The following is a 17,653-nucleotide window of genomic DNA, read 5'->3' as shown; positions in this document are numbered from 1 at the left end:
ACCCAACATAAAATACTGGGAAATAAAATTTAATTGGCTGAAATTATGAATGGTAATGAACCATAGAAAACAGGCTACATTTTGCACTAGCTTGAAAGCAACATTTTTTGGGTAACAGTTCAACAGATGGTTATGTCTTTTTTTTTTCAGTCTTGTACTTCTTGCCTTGTTAATGGCTATGTTTAAGTGAGAACATCAGTAAGAACACAAAGAGTGTCCTGGCGGTGTCCATTGCTCCTTTTCATCTCTAACATTATAGGTCTGTAACCACATCTCTGTGGAGTTGTTGCTCTTGTAACAGCTACAGGAAACAAAAGGTCGTTCTGTAGTTTCAGGGAAGGGAGGGAATGAGAAAGAAGGTTACGCTTCCTTTCACTTTTTGGGTTGTATCCCAGTCCTTGCCCCCATATTGGTACTGTGATCTGTGATGTGTTCTCTGTATGTTTCATGCTTAGATGGCAATGATCATTTTTCTCAGTGTTGCTGTAAAACAGTTGTTGGAATCACAAAACTACATAAAATCTCAACTTCCATTAAAAGCACAACAAAATAAAATACAGAATGCAGTATAAGAACCAGATACTAATGTATTATCAGGTTATTCTGATAAACAAAGGACCTGGAAAATATTTAGGGGCTATAATTCAAAGACGAAAACTCAAAATGCATTGTGAGAGGGGACATAAAAAAATCCTTATGGGTCACTTACAAATGTAAGCCTGAATCATGAGCTCAGTGTAACAACAGAGGAGGGGAAGGCACTGCAACCGTGTGATCAGAGCGCTCCAAAGACAAATACTCGGTATCTGGAGTAGAATTTGCCTCAACAGCGTGAACTGCGTCTACATTTAATGTACCATCAGCAGAGCTCTTGACAAGACCCCAAGCTGAATGCATAATTGCAATTTTTTAATATGAGGGACCATTACAATGTTTTCTCAAAAGGCATCTTTTTACAAATGATGCTAGAATGCTGCTATATGCTGAGTGCTGTGGTGCTGGTCCCAGGACAACAGCAGATAATGCTGCTTGCTGGGGTTTTGTTGTAGCATATCAGAGGTCACTCAGTATTCATGTCTCAGCCAAGAATAAGCACATTTCCATTCCTTTTTCTGAAATTGCCATTTTTTCTTTTGTTCATGTGAAAAAGGTCAGTTTCCTATGCTTTTTTTTTTTTTTAAATTGATGTAACATCACAGCCTCAACACAGACAGCAACTTCACCACTAGTTCAGCCCCAGCTCTGCCAATACATCAGTTTGGCTACAAGATACCGCATCAAAAATCTGAGCTGTGGACTCATGGTAATGGTAAGTCTTGGAATTCAAGATCACCACAAATATGTTATTTCCAGAGTCAGGTTTATAAAAATCACATACCAGCAGAAGGAATGTTGCTCAAACCTATTTTACTGATCCACTGGCACAGACCTATAGCCTAACAGTACTTTGACCTGTAAAAAAGTAGAATGTCAAGCAGTTACCAGTTATCTCTGGTTCTGAGTTTGAACTTTTCAAGGTTTTTATGATTTCCATTTTGTTGTTGTTGTTGCTTTTGCCCCCCCTCTGGACTATATTAAAATATCATCTCGCTTTTGGTGTTGCATTTGTCTAACTTTGTGTTCCATTTAAATCTCAAGCTGTCTCTCTTTTTTTTCCTGGGCGGTCTGGATGTACCTTGGATTCATTCTCTGATACACCAGTGTGTTGTGCTGCCATCCAGAGGAAATTTGATAGGCTGGAGAAATAGTCTGACTAAAACCTCAGCAAGTTCATCACAGTGAAGTACAAATTCTGCACCAGACAAAGAACAACCCCAGGCACCAGGTCACACTGCGAGCTGCCCAGCTGGAAGGCAGAAAAGAAGCTGTGGGTCAAGGTGGACACCAAGCTGAACATGTGCCAGCAATGGACTTCGCCACAAAGAAGGCCGATGGTATCCTGGGCTGCATTAGGCAAAGTATCCCCAGAAGGTCAAGAGAGGGGATCTTTCCCTTTTGCTCAGCACTGCTAAGACCACACGTGGAGTGCTGTGTCCAGTTCTGCCCCCTCCCCAGTAGAAGTGAGACATGGAGTTACTGGAAAGAGATGCTGAAGGGACTGGAACAACTATCCTGTGAAGAAAGACTGAGAGCACTCGGTCTGTTCAGTCTAGAGAAGTCTTGTGGTGATCTCATCAATGTGTATACATACCTGATGGGGACATGCAAAGAGGACATTCTCCTTTCTCTGGTCTGCAGTGCCAGGACAAGAAGCAATGGGCACAAACAAACACTGGAGGCTCTAACTGCATTTCTGTACCATGTGGGTGATGGAGCACTGACACAGGTTGCCCAAAGGCTGTGCGGTCTCCCAGTTGGAGATTTTCAGAAGACACCTGGACAATCTGTTCTGTGTGTCCACAATGGAGCAGTGGTTGGAGCAGATGGACCCAGAGGTCCCTACCAGCCACAACCATTCTGTGGTTCTGTGTGATTCTGTCCTAAATCATCTAAAGATGTAGACATGATGAGGAAGGCTTTCATCACAGTGATGTTCAAAGCCTGGGTTCCTGTACTTCAAAAGACAGAAGCCCCATATTGTTAAGATGTAATTTCCTACCTACTAAACAAACTGCACATTTTTTCTACTGCTTTTTCCTATTCCTACTGTTTGAACTGGCCAAGAAGGCCAATGGTATCTTGGGGTGCATTAAAAAGGAGTGCTGCCAGCAGGTCAAGGGAGGTGATCCTCCCCCTCTACTCTGTCTTGGTGAGGCCACATGTGGAGTACTGCATCCAGTTCTGGGCTCCTCGGTTCAAGACAGACAGGGAAATGCTAGAGAGAGCCTAGCAGAGGCCAACAAAGATGATAAAGCATTTGAAGCATCACCTGTATGAGGAGAGGATGAGAGACCTGGGGCTGTTCAGCCTGGAGAAAGGAATACTGAGAGTGGATGTGATAAATGCTTACAAATATCTAAAGTGTGAGAGGCAATTCGATGAGGCCAGAACAAGGAGCAATGGCCAAAAACTGGAACATACAAAGTTCCCAACAATCACATGGAAGAACTTCCTCACAATGAGGGTGACAGAGCACTGTAACAGGCTGTCCAGAGAGGTCGTGGAGTCTCCATTTATGGAGATATTCTGGACACTTTCCTGTGCAACCTATTGCAGGGAACCTGCTTTAGTAGGGAGGCACGACTCACTCATCTCTAGACATCCCTTCCAACCCCTGAAATTCTGTGATTCTGTGTGAATTAATTTACCAATACAACGTGTGAACCCTAAGATCCATGTCTGTCCCTCATCTACACAGACATTATATCAGAAATAGTACTAAACAAAAAAAGAACCTGGTTCAGAGCAGCAAAAAATTTTGAGTAAGTTAAAATTCAAATGTGAACTTCGATGGAGTAACTACAGTTTTTCATACTCAGTTGCAAATTATCTCACCTACCTGCAACTAATTTTGACATTCACTCCTTATTACTAAAACTGACAGAGATAACATTTCTGTGCTGCTGTAACTGAACCCAGAGGATGTTTAAATTGCATTTTCCACCAGGAATGTTTGTAGGGTGACATGTCTGTATTCAGAATCTTCTGAACATTTCCAGTAGAGATGCCTACCTTATCAGGAATTACCAGAAGCTCATTTGAATGAACCTTTCTTGCTCCTTTAACTATCTCCTTTGAAAGCAGTAGGCTATCACAACTTCAAGGTGGTTTTTCAAATTTGAAGTTTCTATTCATACTTAAATCACCTGATACCTTACAACTTGCATATTAATACAGTAAAACTTACATATCTTAAAACTGCACAAATCCCAAGTAATTGCACATGTTGGTGTTATCAGAAACAAAACTAAATTTCCAAATTGTTCTTTACTTCCACATTACATCTCTTCAATGCCAACAGCATAAGGTAAAGCTAAAAAAGAGTTTTCAACAGAACAAAACAGGAAAAAATGTGCACTGCACAGATTTGGGAAAATTTAGAAACTTGGTTTAGAAAAATCCATTTCCATACATACATATCTAAGCCAGAGTAAGCACTTCGGATTGAGAGAGTCCTTACATTTTTTTACTCAGACACACTTCCTGTCAGCAGTGTTTTTTCCTAAATAGAAGCATCAAACTGACCAGAATCACCAGAGCACACAGAACAAGCTAGAAGGCAGGTAACATGCTTCTCTTACAACATAGGAAAGTTGTTCTAAGTAACAAGCAACAAGAGAAACATACTTTAAGAGGTATCATCTAATTCAAAATCTATGCATGATTGAACCATGACAATACGTGGAGTAAGTATGGACTTCATTGCCTGTAGTGTTCACATATGTATGCATGCAGAAAGGGTCACATAAAGTACTAAGATCCAAGTGCATCATGCAGGCTGGCTCATGGAGGAACAGGATTCAGCACATTAAAAATATACTTTGAAGCAGACAATCCTTACTCAGAAATCTCATTCTTATCCCAGCTGACTGCACAGATCTTCAATTGGACCTAGATGTAGAACACAAAGCTGTAGATCTAGTGGCGTTTGCCGGAGGACCAAAAGGAGCTTAAGGTGGTCATACTTAACAATGCACAGCAGGAATCATGTTTCCAAAGTAAGTTTAATTAGCACTGTTGAAAATGGAAAGGGCTCCTCACCAAAAAAGAGGGAAATGAAACTTCTAGAAAACAGCCTGCTTCTTAGATTATACTTTCCCCTTCCCATTTCCAGTACAGCACTTGGTAAGAATTCATTAGACCACTAATGCTACCACACTGAAGTGAACTGCATGCCATTTCGCACCTTTGTAAAGCAGCTGTAAGCCTAATCAAGACATTTGAATAAAACTGAGTAGCATGTCCTTTTGCTCAGTGGAGTTCTTAGCTTCTTTTTCACATTTTTATTAATATTCTCACAGAGCAGGGAGAAAAAGAAGAATGCATAGAAATGAGGTTATTATGTCAATGACAATCATTTATTAGCAATGATTACTAACACTTTAGCGCCTTGCAGGATATATGACCAAGCTTACTGGTTCACATTATCACCTGATGCCTCCTTCCCCAGCCACAAATGCTTCTGTCAGCAATCCAAACAGCTCAGGGACTGTGACCTGCCATTCTGAATCTCATCTCCCAGAATTCTTCACAAAAGTGAAAATATAAGCCTGACTCTAAGAGATAAGGCTCTCTTCTATAATTGATTGCATCGTTATGACATTTTGAGATCTCCAGTTAGAAGGGACAATAGAGCTGCAATATAACTGCTGAGCTCAGTGGCCTGTGTAAACATAATCTGCAGTGGTATTCCATATGTTTATGGCTAGATGTGTTTCTTCGCAGGTCTGTGCTTTTGCAGCACTGGGCTGTACAAGATCTCTTGACTTATGTTTACCAAGTGCATGGCTAGCCTGTGCAATTAAATATGGTGCAGGGGTGAATGAGCTAGTCCACCAGACTAGTCAGCCGTGGTTCTGGCCAACCATGCACTTACCAGAGCCCAGAGCAGGGAAATGTGCTGAGATGCAGCATTTGAGATTATCATTCCACTTAAAGGGCCTTAAAATGAGGCACAAAACGTATTGTGTGTACAGGCTAACAAGCATATCCACAAATGCCAGAGTAGTCTCAATTTCTCTGAAGGAAACTGCAGTATTTCCTGTTATTTTATTGCTCCAACTTTTAATTGATTTTTATACTACACTTCTTCAGTTAACTTGTGGAAGAACAGGAATTCGTCTATAAAAAAACCTCTTGATTTTATAAAGTAAGACACAGCATGTATAAAACAGTACAACAAAATATGTGCAAAACAGAGTATGTAGCACTGGAAAGAGCAGTCACACTTAAATTCACCACTTATATTTCACTTATGACAACTACCCCAAATACGGTTATTCCAATGAAAACAATGTCCTGGTCATCTACCAAATAGTTAAAACTCATCTGAATCCTTTTAGCCAACCAAATTTTTTAATCCAGAATACAAAATAGGGGGAAAAAGTACAGAGAACTTCTATGCAATATAGATTCAATCCTGCAAAGAATCTACCAGATTTGTTATTCAAGCAATATTCTGATGCCAATATCCCCGGCTTTAACATTAGATGTTGGGCCTGATTTCAGGCAATTCTGCCATAAAGATAAAAGAAGCTACAGATTTTACATCAGTCTTAGACTACTAAGGGGAATACCCACTCCATCTAACTGTTTTCCCCGCTTTCTTATATCTGTATATAGAATCCAAGTTGCCATGGGAGATGTGAAAAAGGATGAGGAGTCTCTGCTGCAGGAAAAAGAAAGAGATATGTAATGAAGGTTGGACTGAGATTAGACAGGGGTCTGGTGGGCTACATCACTGAAAAATGCAGACAGGGTAAAATCCATGGGAGAGTTGCCAACGCTGTTTTTTTTCCCCAGTGTAGAGTAGTCACAGAAGAATTAGAAACATGAACATCCATAAGTACTTCTCTTCCTCCAGTCAAAATTTTGATCACATAGCACTTCACATGACTAATCTGCAAAACAGGGAAGCCTATCATCCTGACTGAAGAAAGAGATGTGGACAGTACGACAGTATTATACGCTACACTTACATTTTTACTGAAACTTCAATGAAATCTTTTTTTTTTTTTTGCTTTAAAATTTACGTATTGCTCTTACTACTCCTTGCATTTGCCTATAATGAACGAAAGCCCAAATACTGGTATGTTTTTCAGATGGTCCCTATAAAAATACTGTGTTCGATGTGACAATGACATTCTTTGCTTCCAGCATCTCCATCTGTTTGTCACAACTCTTTCGGAGAAAGTCAAAACTTGCACTGACGGAACTTGTGAGGGGAGTCTGGCACTGTCTGTCTAGTTTTGATGAATCAAAAGGCAAAGGCCAATAATTCAAGCAAAGTGCATTTTTTTTTTAACATGGAAGTTGAAACAAGCATTTTTTTTTTAATTTTTTTACAGAAAATCAATAAAAAAGTGCTTACTTTCTACTCTGTTCTCTTACACTCAGTAATCCACTTAATTTTTCTGACAGTTGCATGTAGCTGGAAGGTATATATATAAATGAAAACCACATCAGAAAGTCTAGAAAAAGCTTGAGAACTAACAACCATGCATGTTGGAAGATTAGCACACCTTTTTTTCTTGATAAACTTAAATGAAACATTACAGGTTTGCCTCAAAATAGCTGTATTTCCACCAAAGCTTAGTTAATTCACCCAGTTAACACAACTAAGCCTGCATTACCAGTCTCACCTTCATAATTTCCTTCATCTCCTGCCACTCAACTGCACCGCCAGCAGTTGGTTGTAGCTGCCACCTCTGGGGCTGTTAGTTACTGACCCTTGCCATACCTTGATAAACTCTGAAAAACTGAACTTTGCAAGGTGAGGTGTATCAGAAAACGAAAGACCAACGCTCTTCCAGCACTAGAGGGGTTGCTTTGTGACTCCACGCCTAGTGCTGTTCTTACCCCATAGCCAGGCAATTCCAAGCCTGTCTGGAGATTTGGTTCAATCACCAATTGCTCCTGATTTCAGTTCACACCCTGAGAAGAACTGTGGAGCAGTCAAAAGGAAGATAATTAGGTTCATAAAGAAAGCATATACTGAGAAGAAGGAAAGAGTTTTCAACGGTGAAGAGGCAAAGTAGGATCTAATATTCACCTTGCAATACTTCTGCTCAACATAAGGCAAGAAATCCTCCTTCTTCTCTTCCAGGATTTTGTCAGTGTTTCATCTGAAAGCCCCAGAGGCAGAGCTATCTTGCTGTTAGAATACCAGGGGTTTAACTTACATGCTGTACCACACTAAAACATAGGATGCTGCTGCTTATGAATCATTAAATATCTATCTGTGAAATGACTCAATCATTTGAGTTAAAACAGAAATCTCATCAGAGAAGAACAGCTGCAATGTGGCTAAAACTGTAAACATTGAGGTTTTAGAAAAATGACAAGGACAGAACAAAACATGCCATGTAATATTAAATCTGATGTCAGGTACCACTTTACAATAATGCTTCCATTAACAGATTAAACAAGATGCCTATGGCATTTTGGCAGGAAAAGTATGGGTTCCTTGTCTTTTTTTTTTTTTGTTTGTTTGTTTTCCAAGTCTGACAACTTTCTAAGCCAAAATGGTAGCAAGAAAGATACCGTTTATTATCTGACTGAAATTCTACTGAATCCAAAGCAGTCAGCTACAAGGCACAGGTAGTATGGTCCTCAGAAAGGAAAAACTTCTACTACACAAGCATTTCTGTAACAGGCAGTATTTTATTACTGACCTAGTCTAATTCTTAGCTTTGTCTGCTAAAGCTCTAATGTGCCATCTTTGTGAATAAAGGCTTGCATGCAATTCCAGGTTAATAGATTTTTATGGAAAAGCCTGTAGTGTTTAATAAAAGTAACTTTTAGAGAGAGCATTTCAGTAGAGCTATCCATCAAAAGTAAGGACATATTTCTCTGCTAAAGTCATAAAAACTCTTCATTATTAATTATCATCTCCTACGCTAGTTTTAGAGGTGTGCATGCTGAACTTAAGAAGTAATGGCTGCATAAGTACAATGGTTATGCTTGAGTAATGATGGCCTCTCTTTCTGCCTGCTTCTAATGGCACAAAGTCATTAGCTGATGGCTTTGGATCAAATCTAATAATTCAGTGGATCTCAGACAGGGTAAGAGAGAAAACACAACTCGTACATGCACAAATATGGCAGATCTAGAACTGCTCCACAAAATGTCTCCCTACCAAAAAACACTGAATTTTTAAAATTGTAATATTCTGTTGCACTACATAAAGTGAATAAATTATCTTCTAAAATCTTCTTTCTTATCTGAAATACAATATGCCAGATGAAATGAAAATGAAACAATTCAAATTTCTTCTGATTAGTTATAATTGTGTTACAGATTGGATGCACTAAAAGTTAGGGATCTGTTAAACTGCCTCTAACCATTAGATCACAAACACTTCCCAGGGATATCAGGGATATATGCATTTTACTGATTGTTGGCAAGTTTTTGTCATGTGCTGGTAAAGGGTGTCTTTGTCCTTCTAACAGCTCTCTTTAGCACAGACTAAAGAGGCCACACTAGAAATCAAATGAAGCAGGATACAAAAGCTTTTGCTTTAACTGTCTACAGAGGAAAGGAACACAGGAAGTGCTGCAGATTGGTGTTTCAACCACACGCATGAGCATTCTTGTCCCACAGCACAGAACTCCTTGCTCTTCAGACCCAGGAATATACTGGAGGAGACATCAACACTGCGGTTCTCTGGGTGGATGCGATTGGTTTCCCATTTCTAATCTCTCACTTCCTCTAAATGGGAATGCATGTTTACCTCTGAAGATCGTAAGATCTGTGAATCTCAATGTCTGGAGAAAGTGGGAATATAAATTTCTTTTTTATCAGAATACAAACTTCCCTTTGATCAGTAGTAGCAACGAATAGCGATGAGATTCCAGAGCTCCAGAAGCAACTTACAGATCTTTACCTTTATCTTTACCTTTTTAACACAGGGGTAGAATCTTGAAAATCCAACCTGTTCCACTACGGTGAAGTAGAGAAAGCTGCACAGAGTTCATGGTGAAACCTACCTGATTTCCAGCTGACACAATTGTTTCTTATTATAGACTTTCCAATTGCCAACAGAACAATGATTTATATGCAGCTGCCATGTTTTGATGTGGCAATTCTAAACCAGCCCCACAGGCAAGCATGAGGAGGAAAGTCCGCAAACTTCCTTTTGCAGAGCTTTTTTTAGTCTGTTGGCTGCCTCTTCTGGCTAGTTAAATATGTTACATATTACCTTTTACATTCCTGTTACAGAGAAATGCTATGTCAATATCCCAACCTGCCATCACCAGGTAAAGACACAAGACCAGCCACAGTCTGTGAGATCAAAGGTCCACCAACCTCCCTTCCAGTGCTACTGATCATAATTGAACGCTGAAGAATAAGAAAAGGGTACATAAAAACAATTGTCCCAGGACACCCTCGTTGATTCCTGACATCTTGGAATAGAGACTTTCAGAGTTGGAGGCTCCATTTCAAATGAACATGGACTCTTCCTTCCACCCTTCCTTCCTTCCTGACTTTCTTAGGTTAGTTTACCAAGTCAGAGAAATCAATGTTCAAGTGCTGCTTTGAAAGAAATGCCTCCTATTTTATTATGTTGGTCAACAAAGTCAGATGTGGAACTTGGTGGTACTTGGTACTTGGAAAGGTAGAGGCTGAACCTTTCTGCCAATACTCCATTACACGTTGTGTGACAGATGGCAGCAGAGGGGCAGTCTGACAAATGATGTCTGACATGGAAGTGCCGATGCAGCAAAGGTGTGTCATTGCACCCACTGATGTTAATCGATGCTTGCTGAATTGTTTTGACCGTACAGTGGATGCGAGCACAGTGAGGCAGTGGATGGTGTGTTTCAGCAGCAGTGACAGTGACTGACCACCTCCACTGGTGAAGATTCTTACAAGCACAGAATGCAGGCTCTTGTTCATCGCTGGCAAAAAATAGCACTTTGTAGCTGAGAATTTACTTGCTCAAAATTTGTTATTGGGCTATTGCGCTCTTTTTATCTGTTGTAGTTTCCATGGAAATAAATAGGAGGCATTACTTTCAGAGTGACCTACATACTTTTGTCATCCAAAGATACGTAATGTGAAAATCAGTTTATTTTGTTTCTTTTAAGGAATTTGATGCTCCTGAGTTCCTGATTGCAGTCTGCAAGTTCTGATCATCATCAATAGTGGCCAGAGATAGTTAATAATTATTTCCTGTTTAGCTTCTCCATGTTACTGGTGTTTTCATTTATTATTTCCCATTGAGCTGCTTGCTGCTCTTTCTAGATGAAACACTTATGTCTTGTGCTGATTTCTAACGTATCCCTTTGGAGATGGGGTAGCCAGAATTGCTCACGTTATGTCACTCACAGACTTGCACTCACCAAGGACTCACACAGTGAAATAAATGATGCTTGCTGCTTTACTCTCTTCCTTTCCAAATAATTCCTAACTTTTTGCTTGCTATTCTTCTCATTGCTAAGCACTGTGATGTTCCAATAGATGTGTCCACAGTCACACCATAATCTCTCTTCTGAGTAATAGCAGCCTCTCACCACAGTGCAATATGCATATTTAAGGTTTTCCTCATGTGTGTTACTTTCCAGTACACTGGATTTCATCTGTCATTTTATCACCCAGTAACAGTGCTGTGAGTTGTTTCCCTGACTCGTCACTACATTGACAAACTGCAGTGCCTTCAGATTCTGGCCCCCCTTCCATACTGAAAGTGTCTCTGTGGAACAGTGCATCTCTATGTAATTCTACTGATAATTACTCTCCATTGTAAACACTGATCCTTTATTTTTATCCATGATTCCTACCTTCAATTATTTTCTGTTTATTTCTGTTCTCAAGTAACCCCATTTTTTACTTCAGCACCAGGATCACTTCTCCTATGTATATTATGCCTCTCAAAGAATACTGAATCCATACTATATTTTCCTCTTGTAGCCACATAATTACTACTTTATTTTCAGCCAGCTTGACCATTACAGGAGATAGGTTTCCTGGTTGTATTCTCCAGAAATATGGAACCTCTTTTGAAAAACCATGTCATACCTGGCAGCTCCTGTAGCATGGAAGTACATATATGTGCTATATAAATTATAATGCATAATTTAGTCATTAGAAATCATAGTTTGGCAGTCTCTTATTTCATTTTACTTAGAACTTAGGTGAAAATTACCTTACCTTGGTGATACAAAACTATTTTATTGATTTATTCTGAAATCTATTCTACCAGTTCAGTAACTACAGGAGAGGCTAGATGATTATTGGAAAAGTCTTTGAAGTGAGAACTTCCACCACAGAGATTATCAACACAGAGATTCATTTGGCTTTGCACTGTCACTTACTTTTCAGATTTCCTCATTCTGATTAGAACCAATGCTCTCTGAAAGCATTCCTGTCCACAGTACTTCTGTATTTTTATGTCTTTTGTACATTATTTCTAAGAACGTCTGCCTTATGATTTCACACGTTGCATGCAACAATTCATATTCCTATTTTCTGTACGCATGCAAAATGTTCACTTTTTGAAGCACAGTTTCATTACTTTCAACAATCTTATCTCCTTCACTCTGTGGTTAAACACGACCAAGTTTGGGACATTTTTACTTGGGGAGGAGGGCAAGTGGAAGGAGGTGATCTTTCAAAAACAATTTTATACATTGTTTGAATGTTTAATATGCTATCTTTAAACAGTTTGCATTCTAACTAAGAATCAATTAATTAATTAATTAGAGGATAACTGGACAACCGACTGTATCACAGATACACGAACTGTTTCAGTTTTAGGGTTAAAACTTTTTTACACTGAAATGAAATCAACTGGATGCTATGTACAACCTGTCTTCTAACACATTACGGGAAATCCTAGAATACTTATCTTTCTCTCCTTAAATTCAAACTTTAAAAAGCAGTCCTTTGCCAATCTGTCATTCCAAAAGCATCTCTATCTTGGTATTTTCCTTCCACAATGTTTTTAACATGCTGCCAAAATGCCATATCAATATGCTTGCTTGCTATTATGTATTCAATTTATGCTATTTTATTTTAGTCTTAGACTTAATTTTTATCTGAATAATCATTTTGATGACCTCTAGCTGTAGATTAATATTTTTTAGGAGTTTTCTTGGCAGACCTTATATCTACATTTTACCAATTTCTGGCTTTTCCTTTTCAGACATCCCAATTTTCTTGGTCCTTAATTTCAAATGCCCAAAAGATTTCTAATATTGTTTCCATGGAATCTGCCTATATCCTAGAAGTTAGAAACTGAAAAGAAAAAAGACTGTTGTCATCAGATAAGAGTAATAGTTTAGTGCTGTGCTGCCTTTCATTTCCCAGGGGAATCAATGTACATATATATATATATAAACATAAGAATAAAACGGAAGCAAAGCTTTCAAAATATGTTTAAATTAAGTGATTCTTAATGCCAATGTCTACAAAACAGTAGCACAAAGGTAAAGGGTTAAAGGTAAAACACTACGTTGCAGTTCCCCACTAACAAATGCAATGAATTATACAGAATTGCTGGCTAGCATTTCTCACATCCCTAGCACTGAATTTCTACACTAATTTGGCTAAATGTTTCATTCTCTCTCTTTTTTTTTTTTTTTTTTGCTCTAGAGCAACACATAACTGGCTTCAACCAGCCTTAAGCAGTTCTTCTGTAATTATTTAAAAAGACTCTACCTCATCTAAGTTGAAAAAAACTGAGTTAGCTGGGAAATAATTAAGTGCATATTCTTCATCTACAAGTTAAAGTTTATTTTTTATTATAAAGGAATTATAAAGAGAGGGAGAAGACTTAAGGATGAAGAATTCATGTGTTTCTTATGTTGGAAGCCCTGATGGTTTATTATACTATGTCAATCTATAATTGCTCTTTCAAATGTGAAAAATAAAAAAGTAAATGATTAAGGGTCTTCCCCTATTTAATGATGCATGAGGGCATCTACCCTACAACCCCAACTTCAGCAAGTGGAATTATAAGCACTTTTCTAACATTGGTTCACAGAAAAGTTCCCATTATAACATTTCATTATATTTAACAATTTAAAGCATTTCATTAATCAGAAGCTGTGAATTCCATGGGTTAGTTGTGGCAGTGTTTAGTCTCCACAGAGTGGTGAACAAAAGAGAGGAGCTGCATGCCAGCAGAAGTTGCAGCACTGCAAAATGCACTTGAAAAAAATGCAGTAGGTAAAAGGCAGAGACAAAGAAAATACAACCACAGATTCTTGCCAAAGAAGATAAAACCTTTTCCAATTCTTTTTAAACTGAGGCTCATTTCTGTATCACCTGAGGATCTACACCTTCAAGAGACTTTCTGAAGAGTCAACCACTTGTGCTGCCCATGTCTCTTATGGCTGATCTTGTAGTTCAGACTGCTTGTCTCTTCCCGGGACGAAAGACTCAAGAAACTTAAATGCTACCTAGAGCTGACAGCTTGTATAGTGAAGCAGTCAAAAGCCCACAGTAGATGAAGCTCTCTGAAAATGTGGAGGCAGTAGAGGAGGTTTGAACAGCACTTCATGATGCATCTTTGAAAAGTGGTGTCAACAAAATGAGCATCAGCTGGGAAGTAGCCATAAACCTCCTTTTGGCAATATGCATCTCTTCAGAATTCAATCCAACTAGGAAACTATAAAACTGTCTTGCAGAAGTTTCAGAAGCAAACTTGTAAAAAACTGGCATGGACAGCAAAAAGACCTGAAGGATGGGAAACATCATGAGATTCACAATTTGAGGCATACCTATCTTTCAGTCACCAGTCTTCTTACCATTCCAGTAAGAACAGAACAAGCAATGTCATGTTTACAAACAAGCCAAAAAATCTAGCCAGCAGTGAGCACAAGTAAGAAAGGTGACTTTGACCACAGCTCTCAAAACCACTAAAATTCATACATCCAAGAAGATTCAACGTAACCAAACCTGATCGTAGCCCCTTTATGGCATGAGGATTCTGTAAGCTTTCACCAGAGAACACGGAAGTAATTTCCTTGGTGAGCAAGATATGGGGGTGACAAACCAGCAGAGATAGGCAGCACAGACTATCAATAAATAGACCAAATCCCGTCCTCCACTACAATTCTATGGGAGTTCAGAAACAAGAAAGGACACCCTGCTCCAACAGGAGACAGCAGTGCATGGCAGTTCAGGCCAGCACATCTCCTTGTTCTGATTCTCCAGATGAGAGCACTCCACCATCTCCAGCATCTCAGTCTTCACAGGAACTGAGGAAGAAAGGAAATGCTCCCTCTGGAGGGAAGATGACTTCCTGATACAAGGGTGGAACAGGGACTGTGGAGGGGGATGATTCTCCCAAAGAATCTAAGCTACCAAATGAGTTTTAAGGAGAAGAAAGGTCTTGGGAAGATACCCCTCAAGTCCTGAGACAAGCTTCTGTTTTTTGATGGAAAACAAGATTACAGCTATTGCTCAACAAGTGCTGCCTGACTAAACAACTATGCTGAAATTTGACCTAAGCATGTAGATTGTCATTATGCTTGTCAGAGACAAAGGGTGCATTTCCTCTCATCCTACAGCAATCATCTATAAGAGGCAAAAGAAATACACCCTAAAAAGACCAATTCAGTCAGTCCTTTGACTGTAAAGAGAGCCTTGGCTGATGACATTTACATTTCATTTGCCCAGAATTAGATGACACAAACTGGTCTCTCAGTGCCAGCCCAACTCAGCCAGACCTCAAGGGCAAAGCATCTGAGAAGCATCACAAGACGTGGCACCTTGCCTTGTTGGAGGAAGGCAGCTCAGTTATACCACAGCAACTGAATAGTGAAACCATTCCATGTTTCAAACAGACTCTGTTTCAAGGTCTTAATTCCGTCTCTCAGCTTCACGTTCTGAAACTGGAACAGAACAGGAACCAGGTGGAATAAATCCCCTTCATGCACTGTGGTTATTAACTGATAACTATGATAGCCCAAAGGGATCTGTGGCTACATTGACTAAACTGAACAGATCCTCCTCATCAAATCAGAATAGGGACTTAGTCATAGGAGAGTTTTGCTTCCTGTCTCATTAATTCACTTTCTGCAAAGCCAGTACCAGTCTGGAATCTTTTCCAATATATGCATTTTTCACATTTATTTTTCTTTGCTTGAGGCAATGGAAGAATGAATGAATGAAACAAGAAGATGCTATGAAGCCAGTAACTGTCCAGAAACAGAGGTATAGCTGTCAAGACAGAAATATCTCACAACCCCAGAGCTTGGAAGCTTCACTGCATAAAACTAATGTAACCCATCAGAATGAGATCTTTTTTTTCCCTTCATTCTTGAGAATGGCATGTTTAAAGCTCATTTTCCTCATCAGCAGGAAAAAAAAGCCCACTTAGCAAATGCAAATCTTTCATAGGAAATGATTGGTATTGATTTTCAAATGTACTGAGTAATGTGAAATCTTTTCCCACACAATGAAAGCCTTTTACTTCTCATATTGAGTTTTAGGTTATCACTTGGGAGTGACCCTGTAACTCCTAGATCATTGAATATGGTGCCTACAGTTTAAGCGGAGGGAATCAGTCTTCTAAGTTATGGCTGCAGAACAGTTCACATCTTCCAAAGTTCAAGCACACCAAAGATATGTAATACATACTAAGAAGAGGTTACATGCAAATGCAGACAGATGATCCCTCAAAGGCACGCTCCATTTTGACTCTCCTAGCCCTGTACAGAAGTTGATAACCCTGAATGTACTGCAATAACTTCAAGTAATTGTGTAAAAAATGCTTTCAATAGTTTTATGTGGTATTAAATTCAAAGAATTAAGAAAAGTTTAAATTGCTCACTTTTTAAAATGCAGAACATCTAAAATACATTGCTTTAATTATTTAAAAGTGCTTCAGTTGCTCAAACTAAGTCACTTTAATTTAGAAAGTCTTCTGAAATCTGCATAGTTTTAAAATTCAACAAACTTTTAAAATTACTATAAAAATTCCTTCTCTTGATACCAATTCTTTCATTAATTAAAAATATTTTTCATTCTAATTGTTCTAAATGCAGTTTTCAGCTAAGAATGCCCATTGCCCATGCCCCTTTGATTTCAAGAGTAAAGAGACATAATAACTGAATTTTTGTTCTATCTTCATTAAAAGAAAAAAAATGCAGTATTTGGGGAAAAAAAAAAGAAAAAGGAGACTAGAAGTCCTGCACTCCTACCCTCTCATGTCCACAAGAAATGCACATCACAAGGGCATGAGCGTGAGCTTCCACATGCTGCTCTGATGTTCGTGTGTTCTAACCCTGGTCTTGAAAACTAAGTCTCTGGAACCGAAGTTTACAGAATGGATGATTGAAGAAAGTTCTGTTTTTCTTCAGTAGCATTAGCCTGCTGCCTGCACTCTGAAGGAACTATTCTGACTATCTACCTAGAGGTCCAATATGCTACTTCCCTGCAAAAACACAGGTTATTTCTGATCAAACCCAGGACACCTTTGAGAAACCCATCCAATTTTGGCTTTAAAAAAAAAAGAGCATTTATGAAGTGCTGTCAAGTTCCCTCTTACTCCTCTTTTGGGTGAGCTAAGCAGACTTCAGTCCCATTTAAAGCAGGTTTTCTAGGTATTCTTGGGCTACAAACAATTCACAGTGTTCATAGTGTTTCCTCCTGAAAACCCTCCAGCTTCTCAAGATCCCGCCTGTAGGGCTCACTGGAGACCTACACAATCTCAGTAATTACTTCTCTGTTCCCAAACTTGAGAAAATTATAACTTCTGTATTTTCAACTAGCACTATCCTGAGCTTGAATTAAAAAACTAAACTAAGCATTGTATCAGCAGCTTGGTTGTATTATCCACTGGATCAGATAATTTTCATTCAAAGTGGCTACTTTACAGGATACAGCATATCCCTCCTATGCCTCTCTTGACAGGGAACTGCATTCTGTTTTCCTCAAGTCATTTAATTACATTAAAATGTAGATACTGCTTCACAACAACCTGTATGTCATACAAAACAGATAACATGATTACATATTCTGCACTGCTACTTGTTTCTAACATGATATAATGATTTGTACATGACGTTCTGACTATCAGCAATGGTGGTGGAAACTTTGTGTT

General features: G+C 38.9%; 1 protein-coding gene across 2 annotated transcripts in view; it reads right to left on the bottom strand.

Annotated features, from left to right (window-relative positions):
• Positions 1-17,653, bottom strand: part of ATP6AP1 (ATPase H+ transporting accessory protein 1) — a 53,788-nt gene that overhangs the window by 14,164 nt on the left and 21,971 nt on the right. The window lies entirely within an intron of this gene.

This window comes from Gallus gallus, chromosome 1, assembly GCF_016699485.2.
Source record: "Gallus gallus isolate bGalGal1 chromosome 1, bGalGal1.mat.broiler.GRCg7b, whole genome shotgun sequence".
Classification (NCBI taxonomy): domain Eukaryota; kingdom Metazoa; phylum Chordata; class Aves; order Galliformes; family Phasianidae; genus Gallus; species Gallus gallus.
This window is presented reverse-complemented; position numbering and strand designations above follow the sequence as displayed.